This window comes from Cannabis sativa, chromosome 9, assembly GCF_029168945.1.
Source record: "Cannabis sativa cultivar Pink pepper isolate KNU-18-1 chromosome 9, ASM2916894v1, whole genome shotgun sequence".
NCBI classification, from domain to species: domain Eukaryota; kingdom Viridiplantae; phylum Streptophyta; class Magnoliopsida; order Rosales; family Cannabaceae; genus Cannabis; species Cannabis sativa.
The window spans coordinates 2,697,659-2,711,905 of NC_083609.1; the positions used below are offsets into that span (position 1 = coordinate 2,697,659).

Consider the following 14,247-nt stretch of genomic DNA (forward strand, 5'->3'; position numbering starts at 1 on the left):
ATCTTCGGGAGAATATTTCGAAGCTTCGAGAGAAGATTTTTACAAGTCTTGTATCGGGAGGAAGCAAGTATCGCTACCTTCGTGAGAAGATATCTACAAGTCTTACATCGGGAAGAAGCAAATATTCAATAAGTAATTTGAAAGGAGTTCGAACTTTGGTGTCTTAAGGAGAATCATTTAGCAAAATAGGAGCACATTAAGCTTGCGGCAAAATCATTAGAGTATGTCTATGTTTTGTTTAAGTCAATTACTTTGTACTTGTTAAAATTTGACTGATGAATCTTATCTCTGAGCGTAGCGTCGTGTACTAGTAGTAATTTATAAGGATTGTTGATACTACGTATGTTGCTATAATTTTAAACACTACGCAAGTATACGCAATCAAGTAGTAAATCTCACACAGGTGAGGTCGATCCCACAGGGAATTGGATTAAGTACCACTAAATTATACTTATGATTCTATTCGGTAAATCGAAAGCAATTATGATTTAAAAACAGTGAAATATGAAAGAAATTCAGAAAACTTAATAACACAATTTAAAGTTGAGCAAGATGAGACAATAGGGAGGAGAATCCTGTTGTTGTTTACCCAAATCGTTAATGATTAATTACTATCCTATTCTTGCAGTGAATGACAGATTATGAAATAACCTAGCTCCTTTCAGATCTTCTAGATTCTAAATCACATGTTATCTAATTAATTCCTTAACTAAACTAACATGAAATCAGCATTAAGCAATAATCTACTCGTCACATAAGTCATGCAAATACTTTCGTTTCACATAGAACATTGATTATCTTAATTTTAGCATTCTCAATTCTCACTTTTCAGATTTTGAATTGAGATCATAGAGCATGCACAAGGTGATCAATCTTAAACATGAAATTAAGAACAAACTAAGATAATTTCACACACAAGAATTGAGGAATGGTAATTAAACATTAACTAGGCAAAACATTAAACAACAATCATCATCCTCCCTAAATGGGAAATTTAGTTCAGAAACAAATCCATAACCATTCCTATAGCAATATTCAACATAAATAAATTAAGAGGAATAAAGAAAAGAACTGTTGGTGGATGAATTCTGGATCTTCACTTGAATCTCTATGCTCTTCCTGCCGCTCTCAGCTGTGTTTTAGGGTTCCAAATCGCTCTCCCAGACTTCCAATCGCAGTTTTCTATTTATAATTGAAATTTAGGGTTCGATGGACGAAAATGCCCCTGGTCCGTACGGGATCTCGCCGCGGCCAAGCTTCCTCTCGCCGCGGCTAGAAATCGCCAAATTTGGGTGCTCTCTGTATCTCGTAACTCGCCGCGGCGAGCCTCTTCATCGCCGCGGCGACTGAAGCCTTCTGAGTTTCCGAGATCTAGCCGCGGCCAAGTTGTGTTTAGCCGCGGCCAGATATGCACAATTGCTCAAAAATTGAGTTTTCTTCGGCTCAGCACGTCTTTTAACGAATTTCTGCACCCGAGATCTCTTTTATTCCAAAGAACCTGAAAACATAGAAAACAAGCGTAATTCCGTCCCAACACAGCTAAAAACGCACATAAATTGGATCCAAAACATAGGCTAAAAATAGCCTAACAAACTCCCCCAAACTGACTCTTTACTCGTCCCCGAGTAAACTAAGACTAAACTAAAAACAAACTGACAATGATAGCTAAACTTTCCAACAATTTAATTGTTACCACCACCTGCACAACTTCAATCCATCAATAACCAGAATTTCAACTTGCCAACTCTAAGAACTAAGTTGAATGTGCAATTTACAAGTAAGTAATTCATACAAACATAAAGCATCGCAATTTCCATCAATATCACAACTGTTCTAACTTTCCAACATTCCACTAACACATGATCAATAAGTTTGAATGACATACCTCTCTCCACTAATGTTGACAAATTTCTATTTGGAATCAATAGGTCTTTTTCGGTTAACATCACATGGCTTAGGTACATGGGTAGGTGAGAAGTCATTTAGGCTTTACTATACCATAAGCACTATTAACCAAGCAAGCCTAGACATTGATTTTGCTTTCTTTCCATATATCCCAAAAACAGAAATAAGAGATTGCAATTTTTCTTATGTGTGTACCTCATAATTTTCTTAACTTTTTTCAAGAAGACACATTTTTTTCTTCTTTTTTTTTTTCATAGGCACCACACACAATATTATTCTTTTTTTCTCTTTCAATCTCTCATTCCTACACTTTATTTTGTTTTGTTTTTTTTTTTTTTCACTTACAGCACTTATCCCCCCCAAACTTGCTTCAAGGCTCATGGCATAATAAGGTATGTTCAGGGTGAAAAAAAAAAAAAGTTCAAGATAACGCTCAGTTAAGTGGTGAAAAATTTTTTAAACAGGCTAAGGCTCAACTTTGGGTATACTATGGTAAAAATTCATAGGCAGGCTTGAAAGGCTCAATCGTTCCAAAGAAAACTTGCCTAAATCACTTTCCAAACAAAAATCATCAAGGATTTCGCTTCAAGAGAGTATGTCAAACAAATTCTATTCCATGTTCAATCAATCATTCCACAAACCAAATAGAACAGAGGTGATATGTGAAAATAGCAAATGTTTTAAATCTACATGAATCACTTCCTAGCACACATCCAATTTAATTCAAACAGTTGCAAGTCAAGCACACAGTTATGTTTTAATCCATTGCACAAGTGAATAACAACAATTCAATCCATCTTTCAATTTAACTATCACGAAAGACTAAAAAAACTAAAACAAACTAAACTAAAACAAATAAACGCGAAAAATAAATTAAGTTCCCCCCCCCAAACTAAAATGCACATTGTCCCCAATGTGTGAAAATAAACCAGGGTGAGAGAAACTTACCTGAGCCCCTTAGAAGGGGTTTGGCGGCGGTGGCTGGTCATAAGGGTTGAAACGGGGTGGCATGGCAAAATAGTTCGGTTCTCCCACACCGATATTCATCCTCGTGACAAGTGTATTCAATTGAGCCACCTGCTGCTCATCGAAGATACTCCTCTGGGCCATGTAATTTTGCATATGCATGTTTTGCTGAATCAGATAATTCAGCTGATCGTGAGTGTACTGCATGGCAGGGTCAAGAGGCCCGACAAGACGTGGTGGTTCAATGTCCTCACGTTCCTCTTCTTCTCTTGCCGGAGGACCTCCTTGAACTGGCGGTTGACCATGAGGATGAGGAGGTTTGAAGCGAAGAACAGTCGCCAAGTTAATAGGGCGCTGTGGCGGTGCCTTTGTATCATATGAGTACTGTGGTACCCCATGTTTCTCACATAGATCAGTAATTATTCCAGCCAACCCAAGTCCTCCACCGGAAGATCCCTCAACCATAATGTCAAAGGTCACTCGAACAATATCCCCCACATTCAAATTATACCCTTTCATAATGCCGTAAACCCATTTAATTCTGTCCATTTGAGCATCAGAAAAATGCTTGTTGGGGAGCATCCTTCCTTTCTTTGGAACAACTTGGACTGGGCTCACCCATTTACTGTCTGAAATAGGCTAAGCTACCCCGGCATCTAACCACTTCAAGACTTCTTTTCTGACAACCTCCTTCATTGGTGGATTTTATCTACGTTGTGCATCAATGGTTGGCTTCACTCCTTCCTCCATTAAGATTCTATGCATTACAGTTGAAGGGATGATCCCTTTAATATCTGCTAAAGTCCATCCAATGGCTTTTGAATGCTTCCTTAGAACCCGTAATAGCTTATCTGTCTCTACAGAAGATAGGGAAGAAGCCACAATAACAGGAAGTGTCTTATTTTCTCCCAAATATTCATACCTGAGATGCTCTGGTAGGACTTTTAACTCTAGTTGAGGAGGCTTTTCAGTAGATGGGGTAGGCTTTGTTGGTATGACTCCTAACTCTTCATAATATTTTCTATTCAGCGGTCCATAAGAATCGAGCCACAAAGCATACTCATAAGCTTCCTTACCGTCTTGTTCCACCACCTCTTCTTGTACCAAACTCAGATTAAGAGGATCTTCAGCATGTGTCTTTGTCTCCATTAACTGGTCCACCACATCAATTGCAAAACAGTTGTCACTAGCCGTAGGATAGGTCATTGCTTTGAGCACATTAAATACAACTTCATCTCCTTGTACCCTTAGCTTTAACTCTCCTTTCTGAACATCAATTAGTGCTTTCCCTGTTGCCAAGAAAGGTCTACCCAGGATGATAGGAACATTACTATCTTCTTCCATATCTAGAACAATGAAATCAGCTGGAAAGATGAACTTGTCCACCTTTACTAACACATCCTCAATGACTCCTCTAGGGTGAGCTAGCGATCGATCTGCCAATTGAAGAGTTACAGTAGTTGGCTTTGCTTCACCTAGGCCGCAATCTTTTAAACAACGACAAAGGCATTAAGTTTATACTGGCTCCCAAATCACATAGTGCATTTATTCCTTCAATTTTACCAATAGTACAAGGAATAGTGAAACTCCCTGGATCTCTGAGTTTTGGAGGGAGTTTCTTCTGTAGAATAGCGCTACACTCTTCAGTTAGAGCCACTGTCTCATAGTCTTCCATCTTCCTCTTCTTTGACAAAATTTCCTTCATAAACTTCACATAACTTGGCATCTGCTCTAGAGCTTCAGCAAAAGGAATGTTAATGTGAAGTCTTTTGAAGACTTCTAGAAACTTGGTGAACTGCTTGTCTAAGCTTGACTTTCTAAGCCTCTGAGGATAGGGTATTTTTACATGATGATCAATACTAATTGGTGGAGACTGTGGTGGTCTTCCTTGGGCCGTCGCAGCCTTCTCTGCTGTTGGTGTTGGTGTTTGCACTGGTTGAGCATTTATTTCTTCGTCTTCCTCAATTGGTTGTGGTAACTCGGGCCCATCATACTTCTTACCGCTCCTCAGGGTAATTGCCTTGCAATTTTCTTTGGGATTAACTTCAGTTGTGCTAGGCAAATTCCCTTGAGGGCGGGTTGCTACCTGAGTTGCTAGCTGGCCCATACGAGTACGAAGGTCTTTAATTGAAGATCTAGTTTCGGTCATGAATTGGAGCGGTAAATACGTACGCAAACTAGAACTTCCACCGAGGCTTGTTCTTCGATTAAACTGTTGGTTCTGATTTCTTTGTTGATAGAACCCACTATTTCTTCGGTTGTTATTCTGGTTGAACCCATAATTGTTGTTGTTGTTGTTCTGTGAAAAATTCCCAATGGCTTTAGCTTCATCCATTGGCAAATCATCCACATCTGCTTGACACTCCGAAAAGTGATGACTTCCTCCACATAACTCACAAACAATTTGGGCTTGCTTAGCTTGCCCTGCAATGATTTTAGTCAATGCCTCAACCTGTAACGTCCCCGCTTCAAGCCTCCATTGGGTCCTTACACCCACGGAATGAATGGCTCTTATACACGAGTACGCCACTCTGGCTGCTTCCTGGATTGATGACTGGCCCTACAGACCAACACGAGTGTTTCCAGCGTGCTTTGTCCTCACTCACACGCTTCCTGAGAAAACTTCCCAGGAGGTCACCCATCCTTGAAATTACTCCAAGCTAAGCACGCTTAACTATGGAGTTCTTTCGTGATGGGCTACCGAAAAACAAGATGCACCTTGTTGACATAGGTAGTACCAATCAATCCATTTAAGCCCTCTTCAACTGTGTAGTCCCATACCTACACAGTCTCAGAATCATCCCACTTGACCTTCCCCAGGCGATGTGGGATTGCACAGCTTACCCGGTATTTCCCCTTATGGGTGACCTCCTGGGAAGTTTTCTCAGGAAGCGTGTGAGTGAGGACAAAGCACGCTGGAAACACTCGTGTTGGTCTGTAGGGCCAGTCATCAATCCAGGAAGCAGCCAGAGTGGCGTACTCGTGTATAAGAGCCATTCATTCCGTGGGTGTAAGGACCCAATGGAGGCTTGAAGCGGGGACGTTACAAATGGTATCAGAGCCTTGACCCAGCCGGAAGTGTGGTCGACGAGGACGTCGGACCCCGTAAGGGGGGGTGATTGTGACAGTCAGTAGTCCCGTGATCCATAAGGGGAAATACCGGGTAAGCTGTGCAATCCCACATCGCCTGGGGAAGGTCAAGTGGGATGATTCTGAGACTGTGTAGGTATGGGACTACACAGTTGAAGAGGGCTTAAATGGATTGATTGGTACTACCTATGTCAACAAGGTGCATCTTGTTTTTCGGTAGCCCATCACGAAAGAACTCCATAGTTAAGCGTGCTTAGCTTGGAGTAATTTCAAGGATGGGTGACCTCCTGGGAAGTTTTCTCAGGAAGCGTGTGAGTGAGGACAAAGCACGCTGGAAACACTCGTGTTGGTCTGTAGGGCCAGTCATCAATCCAGGAAGCAGCCAGAGTGGCGTACTCGTGTATAAGAGCCATTCATTCCGTGGGTGTAAGGACCCAATGGAGGCTTGAAGCGGGGACGTTACACAACCTGAGCTGTTAACTTTGTGATGGCATCAACTTCTAACACACCAGCTATCTTCTTAGATTGACTCCTTTCAGTTGGCCACTGCTGATTGTTTAGAGCCATCTCCTCCAATAGATCATACGCTTCATTAGCACTTTTTCTCATAAAAGCTCCGCCCGCTGCTGCATCTATTAAAGTTCTAGTATTACCAACCAGCCCGTTATAAAAGTTGTGAACCAGCATCCACTTCTCTATACCATGATGAGGACACCTCCTGATCAGATCTTTAAACCTCTCCCAAGCCTCATGGAGACATTCATTATCTTGTTGGCAGAAATTATTGATCTCTCCTCTTAGCTTTGCAGACTTAGCTGGAGGAAAGAACTTTGACAAGAATTTTGTTGCCAGATCATTCCATGTAGCAATAGAATTAGGTGGCAAAGAATTCAACCAACTCTTGGCTCGTTCTCTGAGCGAGAATGGAAACAACCTCAGTCGAATGGCATCATCGCTAACTCCATTAACTTTAAAAGTTTCACAAAGTTCCATGAAGTTAGAGAGATGCAAATTAGGATCTTCAGAAGGGAGACCACCAAACTGAACTGAAGACTGCACCATTTGAAGGATGGCAGGCTTAATCTCGAAATTGTTTGCATCCACTGCCGGTGGCCTGATACATGACTGCACTCCCGTCAGAGTAGGGAGAATGTAATCTCTCAAGCTACGGCCATTAGCTTGATCTTCCACGGCACCTCCATTATTACCGTTATTACCCCCATTGTTTCCAGCATTATTGTTCACATTCGCAGCCATGATCTACGATGTTTCGGCGATTCTTTGAAACTCTTTCTTGCCTCTTGTTCTTTCGATTCCTCCTGCAAGTTTTCTCAATTTCAGGATCAACTGGTAATATGACTGTTTGTCCTTGACGGCGCATGCACTTAGGATTCCTGAAATAAATCAAGAAAATATTGCAAGAAAAAGGTTAGAAAAATCAGCAAGAAAAAAAAAAATACCAAAGTAGAAGTTAGTATAATTTTATGTAATATTAATCTTAGACAATTCCCCGGCAACGGCGCCAAAAACTTGTTGCTATAATTTTAAACACTACGCAAGTATACGCAATCAAGTAGTAAATCTCACACAGGTGAGGTCGATCCCACAGGGAATTGGATTAAGTACCACTAAATTATACTTATGATTCTATTCGGTAAATCGAAAGCAATTATGATTTAAAAACAGTGAAATATGAAAGAAATTCAGAAAACTTAATAACACAATTTAAAGTTGAGCAAGATGAGACAATAGGGAGGAGAATCCTGTTGTTGTTTACCCAAATCGTTAATGATTAATTACTATCCTATTCTTGCAGTGAATGACAGATTATGAAATAACCTAGCTCCTTTCAGATCTTCTAGATTCTAAATCACATGTTATCTAATTAATTCCTTAACTAAACTAACATGAAATCAGCATTAAGCAATAATCTACTCGTCACATAAGTCATGCAAATACTTTCGTTTCACATAGAACATTGATTATCTTAATTTTAGCATTCTCAATTCTCACTTTTCAGATTTTGAATTGAGATCATAGAGCATGCACAAGGTGATCAATCTTAAACATGAAATTAAGAACAAACTAAGATAATTTCACACACAAGAATTGAGGAATGGTAATTAAACATTAACTAGGCAAAACATTAAACAACAATCATCATCCTCCCTAAATGGGAAATTTAGTTCAGAAACAAATCCATAACCATTCCTATAGCAATATTCAACATAAATAAATTAAGAGGAATAAAGAAAAGAACTGTTGGTGGATGAATTCTGGATCTTCACTTGAATCTCTATGCTCTTCCTGCCGCTCTCAGCTGTGTTTTTGGGTTCCAAATCGCTCTCCCTGACTTCCAATCGCAGTTTTCTATTTATAATTGAAATTTAGGGTTCGATGGACGAAAATGCCCCTGGTCCGTACGGGATCTCGCCGCGGCCAAGCTTCCTCTCGCCGCGGCTAGAAATCGCCAAATTTGGGTGCTCTCTGTATCTCGTAACTCGCCGCGGCGAGCCTCTTCATCGCCGCGGCGACTGAAGCCTTCTGAGTTTCCGAGATCTAGCCGCGGCCAAGTTGTGTTTAGCCGCGGCCAGATATGCACAATTGCTCAAAAATTGAGTTTTCTTCGGCTCAGCACGTCTTTTAACGAATTTCTGCACCCGAGATCTCTTTTATTCCAAAGAACCTGAAAACATAGAAAACAAGCGTAATTCCGTCCCAACACAGCTAAAAACGCACATAAATTGGATCCAAAACATAGGCTAAAAATAGCCTAACAACGTACAAAATATCATGTATCATTTTATTTTGGGATATTGGCGGCTAAACCACCTGAACTTTACGGTTTGTAACACTTAACCACAAAAACCGAATTTTTGGCGGCTAAACTACCTAAACCCTGATTCCGTTTTGCTCTGCACACCTCCGTCCAAAAATCACCGTTAAGTGCTATGGTGGACTGGCCACGTGTACACACTTGTACACGTGGCAAATTTTTAGTGGTCCACGTAATATTACTTTTAAAAAATAATTATAAATAAATATTAAAAAAAATTAAAAAAATTAAAATATTTTTTTTTTTTTTGAAATTTTTACATGAAAAATCTATTTTACACAAGTTATTACAAAATTACTCATACACGCTTATACCTACTTTTTTACTTACAAAGTTTGTTTTATTACACATATACCACTTAGTCATCATTTCATCCATCATCAATCAAATCCTACTCTCTTCCCTCTCTTTTTTCATTTTCTATCAATCAATCCATCATTTCACTCTCTTTTTTTCTTCTTTTCTTTTTATTTTTAATTTTATTTCACTTTTTAATTTTTTTATTTTTAATTTTATTTTAGTTTTTAATTTTTAATTTTTAATTTTATTTTCAGTTTTTAATTTTTAATTTTTTTTCCATAACAATTCTTCTTTTCTTTTTATTTTTAATTTTTAATTGTAAAGCTAGTTTCTTATATATTGTTGCTTAGGTCTAGGATTGACTTCTATCAATCAATCCATCATTTCACTCTCTTTTTTTCTTCTTTATTTTTTATTTTTAATTTTATTTCAGTTTTTAATTAAATCTTTTTAACTTATTAGTTTAACTTTACAACTTTTGAAATACTTTCATGACAAAAGAGAATACTTTGACTAGGTCATTCAACTGATATAAGCATGTACAAATAAATTCGTACAATTTTAATGTCATTTTCATTCTCGCTGGACTAGCTCAAAGCCACGTCGAAATAATTAGATAACAAAATAAAATAATAAGAAACAATTACCGATGATATTCTATACTTGAAAAGAAAACGATCTAATTCATGCTTATAGTAGTATTGACGTGAGTAGAGTTATAAAATTAATATTAGAAAAGTATTAGGACAAACATGATTAAGATTTATGAGTGAAGGTGGCAAAGCTAATAGATTAGATTAACCTGGCCAGTCCCATTTTTATATCATCAATGGGTAACAATGAGATTTATCATGGATGTTGATGTTCAAAGAGTTTTTCCTGTATTTTAGTTTGTATACAGTTGTTTTGTAGTTTTATTATAGTTTTGCTACTTGCATATGTTATTTCACTATAAAATTCATATGCAACTATTTGCACAAAACTTACTATGTATAACTACTATTTCTTAGTCCCCATCAAATTAAATTCTTGCATAATATATAAACTATCATAAAACGATAATGCAACTATAAGGCAACTATTTGCACTTGCATACAGTTGTTTTGTAGTTTTATTATAGTTTTGCTACTTGCATATGTTATTTCACTATAAAATTAATATGCAACTATTTGCACAAAACTTACTATGTATAACTACTATTTCTTAGTCCCCATCAAATTAAATTCTTGCATAATATATAAACTATCATAAAACGATAATGCAACTATAAAGCAACTATTTGCACTTGCATACAGCTGTTTTGTAGTTTTGTTAAGTTTTGCTACTTGCATATGTTATTTCACTATAAAATTAATATGCAACTATTTGCACAAAACTTACTATGTATAACTACTATTTCTTAGTCCCCATCAAATTAAATTCTTGCATAATATATAAACTATCATAAAACGATAATGCAACTATAAGGCAACCAAAACAAAAAATAAATCAAAATGCAACTGTATATAACGTAGATGTATTATTCATGAGGTTTTTTTTTAAAAAAATTTTCACATCATACATTGTTTTGGATTTAGTGGGAGCTCCAGATCTGTTTGTTACAGATCTACATTTCATGAATATAGATTTCGATATTAGGGGGAGTTATTTTGATCGAATAAAATAGAAAACAAATGTGTAATTTCAGTTTCTTCACAGTTTTTCTGATTTTTTTTTCGTCATTTTCAGTTTAGATCATTGCAGGTATTCTTTTCCAGTTGATTTTGCCAGAATTAATAGTTGTATTTTTCTCGTTTTGGTTTCATTTTGGTTGTTTTGCGGTTTTGAAGCGAGCGCGTATTTTCATCTTCATGGTTCGCTCTGTACAGCTGAAGGCTTAGTGCATGTGGTATTTTTGTAAATATTTGTATGTGGACTGTATAAATGTTTAATGGGCCGGCCCAAAGTATTTTTGTAATTTTTTTTTCCTTTTTTGTATTTTTTTGTTTTTTTCCCTTTTTTTTTTACTTTTTTTTCTTTTTTTTCCTTCTTCTTTTTTCTTCGTTTTTCTACAGGCCTTCTCCGACCCCCCCCCCCCCCTAACCCGACCCTCCATCTCCGCCCAGTCCCAGATCAACAAACCCCCAGCCACCATAACGAACCACCTTCACCAGCAGCTACCAAACCCCATTCGCCCAAATCGTACCCATTGACCCCCTTCCTCACAGCCCAGAAACCCTAGCGACCCCCTTCCTCACGGTGGACCCCCTTACTAACAGCGACCCCAACCTCAGACCTAAGCCCCACGACCCCCCACATCACAGCCGTGACCTCAGACCTTCAGACCACATAGAGAGAAAGACTAAGAGAGGTACCTCCAAGGAGAGATAGCGAATGCTGGTGAGAGATCTCAGCGTCGAGAGCCACGCCGCCGGTTAGGTCTGAAGGCTCCGGTGGTGAGACGAGAAAGAGAAAGAGAAAGAGAGAAAGGAGGGTTTCTGCAGAAAAAAGAAGAAGAAGAAGAAGAAGAAAAAAAAAAGTAAAAAAAAGTTAATTTTTTTAATTTTTTTAAATTTAAAAAAGCAAAAAAAGAAAAAAAAATTAATTTTTTTTTAAAATTTATAATTATTTTTTAAAAGTAATATTACGTGGACCACTAAAAATTTGCCACGTGTACAAGTGTGTACACGTGGCCAGTCCACCGTGGCACTTAACGGTGATTTTTGGACGGAGGTGTGCAGAGCAAAACGGAATCAGGGTTTAGGTAGTTTAGCCGCCGAAAATTCAGTTTTTGTGGTTAAGTGTTACAAACCGTAAAGTTCAGGTGGTTTAGCCGCCAATATCCCAAAATAAAATGATACATGATATTTTGTACGTAGTATCAACAATCCTTATAAATTACTACTAGTACACGACGCTACGCTCAGAGATAAGATTCATCAGTCAAATTTTAACAAGTACAAAGTAATTGACTTAAACAAAACATAGACATACTCTAATGATTTTGCCGCAAGCTTAATGTGCTCCTATTTTGCTAAATGATTCTCCTTAAGACACCAAAGTTCGAACTCCCTTCAAATTACTTATTGAATATTTACTTCTTCCCGATGTAAGACTAGTAGATATCTTCTCACGAAGGTAGCGATACTTGCTTCCTCCCGATACAAGACTTGTAAAAATCTTCTCTCGAAGATAGCGGTGCTTACTTTTTCCCGATACAAACCGTAAAGTTTGGGTGGTTTAGCCGTCAATATCTCTTTTATTTTCTACAATTTATTACTTTCTACATTATAATTTTGATCTATAGCTATTATTAGTTCAGTTTTTAATAGAATAAATTTCAATTCTGTTAAAACAATTTTATAAAAGTTCTACATTAATTAAATTATTTATTAATTTTATTTGTAATCATAAAAGTAGAATTTAATACAAAAAAATAGGAATGAAAATCCTAATAATACTTTCAACTAAAATACGTATAAGTTGTGAGCATTGAAGCATAAAAAATAACATGAAAAATGTTAATCTCCAATTCAAATGAACATAGTAAGAACTACTAGAAAATTAATAATTTTAATTTATTATTTATTTATGGGATTATTCATTATTATATATTCTGTGCTCTATTTGTTGATGAAATGAAAATGGTCCTTTAATTAAAAAAAAAAAAAAAAGCATATACTCAATGACGCACAATCAAATGTCATGCTTTCTTATTTAATATAAAATATAAATATATATAAATAATATATATTTAATATGAAAACTTTAATTAGAAGATAGTCAAAAGAACTACTTAATCCCAATGACACAAAACTATGATCACATTCACACATAGTAGTGTTATTTATTAGATATTGGGTACTTCTAATGGTTTTGCAATTGATGAGATAGTGGTGGACAATCTATGATTCTATATATAACTCTTAATTACATGTAAATGAAAATGAAAGGTTGATGGTGGCACTACATTATCACAATGTTTGGCTAGGTTTTTCTTTCTTGTTTCTCTCATTAGTAGTTTCTTTGAAAGTTACTAAAATTAGTTTTTATTAAAAAAAATTAGAGTTAAGAGCTGAAATTCGGTAATTATCCAATCAATAATTAAGGCGTGTATAGTGTAATTGAATTTGTATGTAATTGAAGGTAATTACACAATTTAATATGTTTGTTTGATCATGTACTTACAATGTAGCTGTATGATTAGAGGTAATTGAGGAGTTCTAATTACACTCTCAAATTCTCATGACTACTATGGAAATTGAGTACAATTTTTCATTTTAAATATTATATGCTAAAAAATATTATTTTCTGTGTAATTACTAATTAGTTTGCCAAACAAAATATTAAGAATTTGTATATAAAAATTATTTTATATCTAAACACATATTGTATTTTAAAATATAGTGTAATTACTTTCTTAATAATTACACTACTTAGTAATTACACAGTTACTTCAAACGTACTAATAACAAAAAATTAACAAGAGTACAACATAAAAAGATTGTATTTTTTATAAATAAAATAAAAAAAAATATAAAAATATTTAAAATTTCGTAAAACTTAATTTTTTTTTTTTAATTTTTTTTTATTGTTTCTATGTATTTGTGAAACAATTCCAATATAAAAAGAAACTAAAAAATGAGAAAAAAAAATATCCATATTAGTGGAAAATGAGTTTGGGCATTTTAGCCCATTTATCATGGGCTTATTTTACTGACCACAACATATTGAAATTCTCTCATACACCAAATATGATAGTCATACAAAGAGCATCTTTTGTAATATATATAAGCCCACTATCTCCCCTTTCACAAAGACTCGTTTTTCTCCATATAAATATATGAGAAAAGTTAGTGAATATTTGGTAAAATTATATACCAAATTCTAACTATTTTTTATTATTGTCGTAAAAAATTATATGTAAGAACTAAATTTAGCTATTTATACTGTAAAATATTTTAAATTTTTTCACAATTTTCACTAAGAATGGTAAAACGAGTTTCGATACGACACATGAACACGAGCACGATACAAATTTTACAGGTTAAGGTCGAAAAAATTAGATGCGAATCGATAACAGGTCGATCTGACTTGAAATAAAATAAAAATATAATCCGCTTAATATGAATTCACATAATTTTTTTAAATAAAATAAAAAAAATTATTAA

General features: G+C 35.9%; 1 non-coding gene across 1 annotated transcript; it reads left to right on the forward strand.

Moving 5' to 3' along the window:
* The first annotated feature begins 6,658 nt into the window (after positions 1-6,658).
* Positions 6,659-6,765, forward strand: LOC133031641 (small nucleolar RNA R71). The gene has a single exon (XR_009684742.1). It is a non-coding gene; the product is annotated as a small nucleolar RNA R71 (small nucleolar RNA).
* Positions 6,766-14,247: the final 7,482 nt, after the last annotated feature.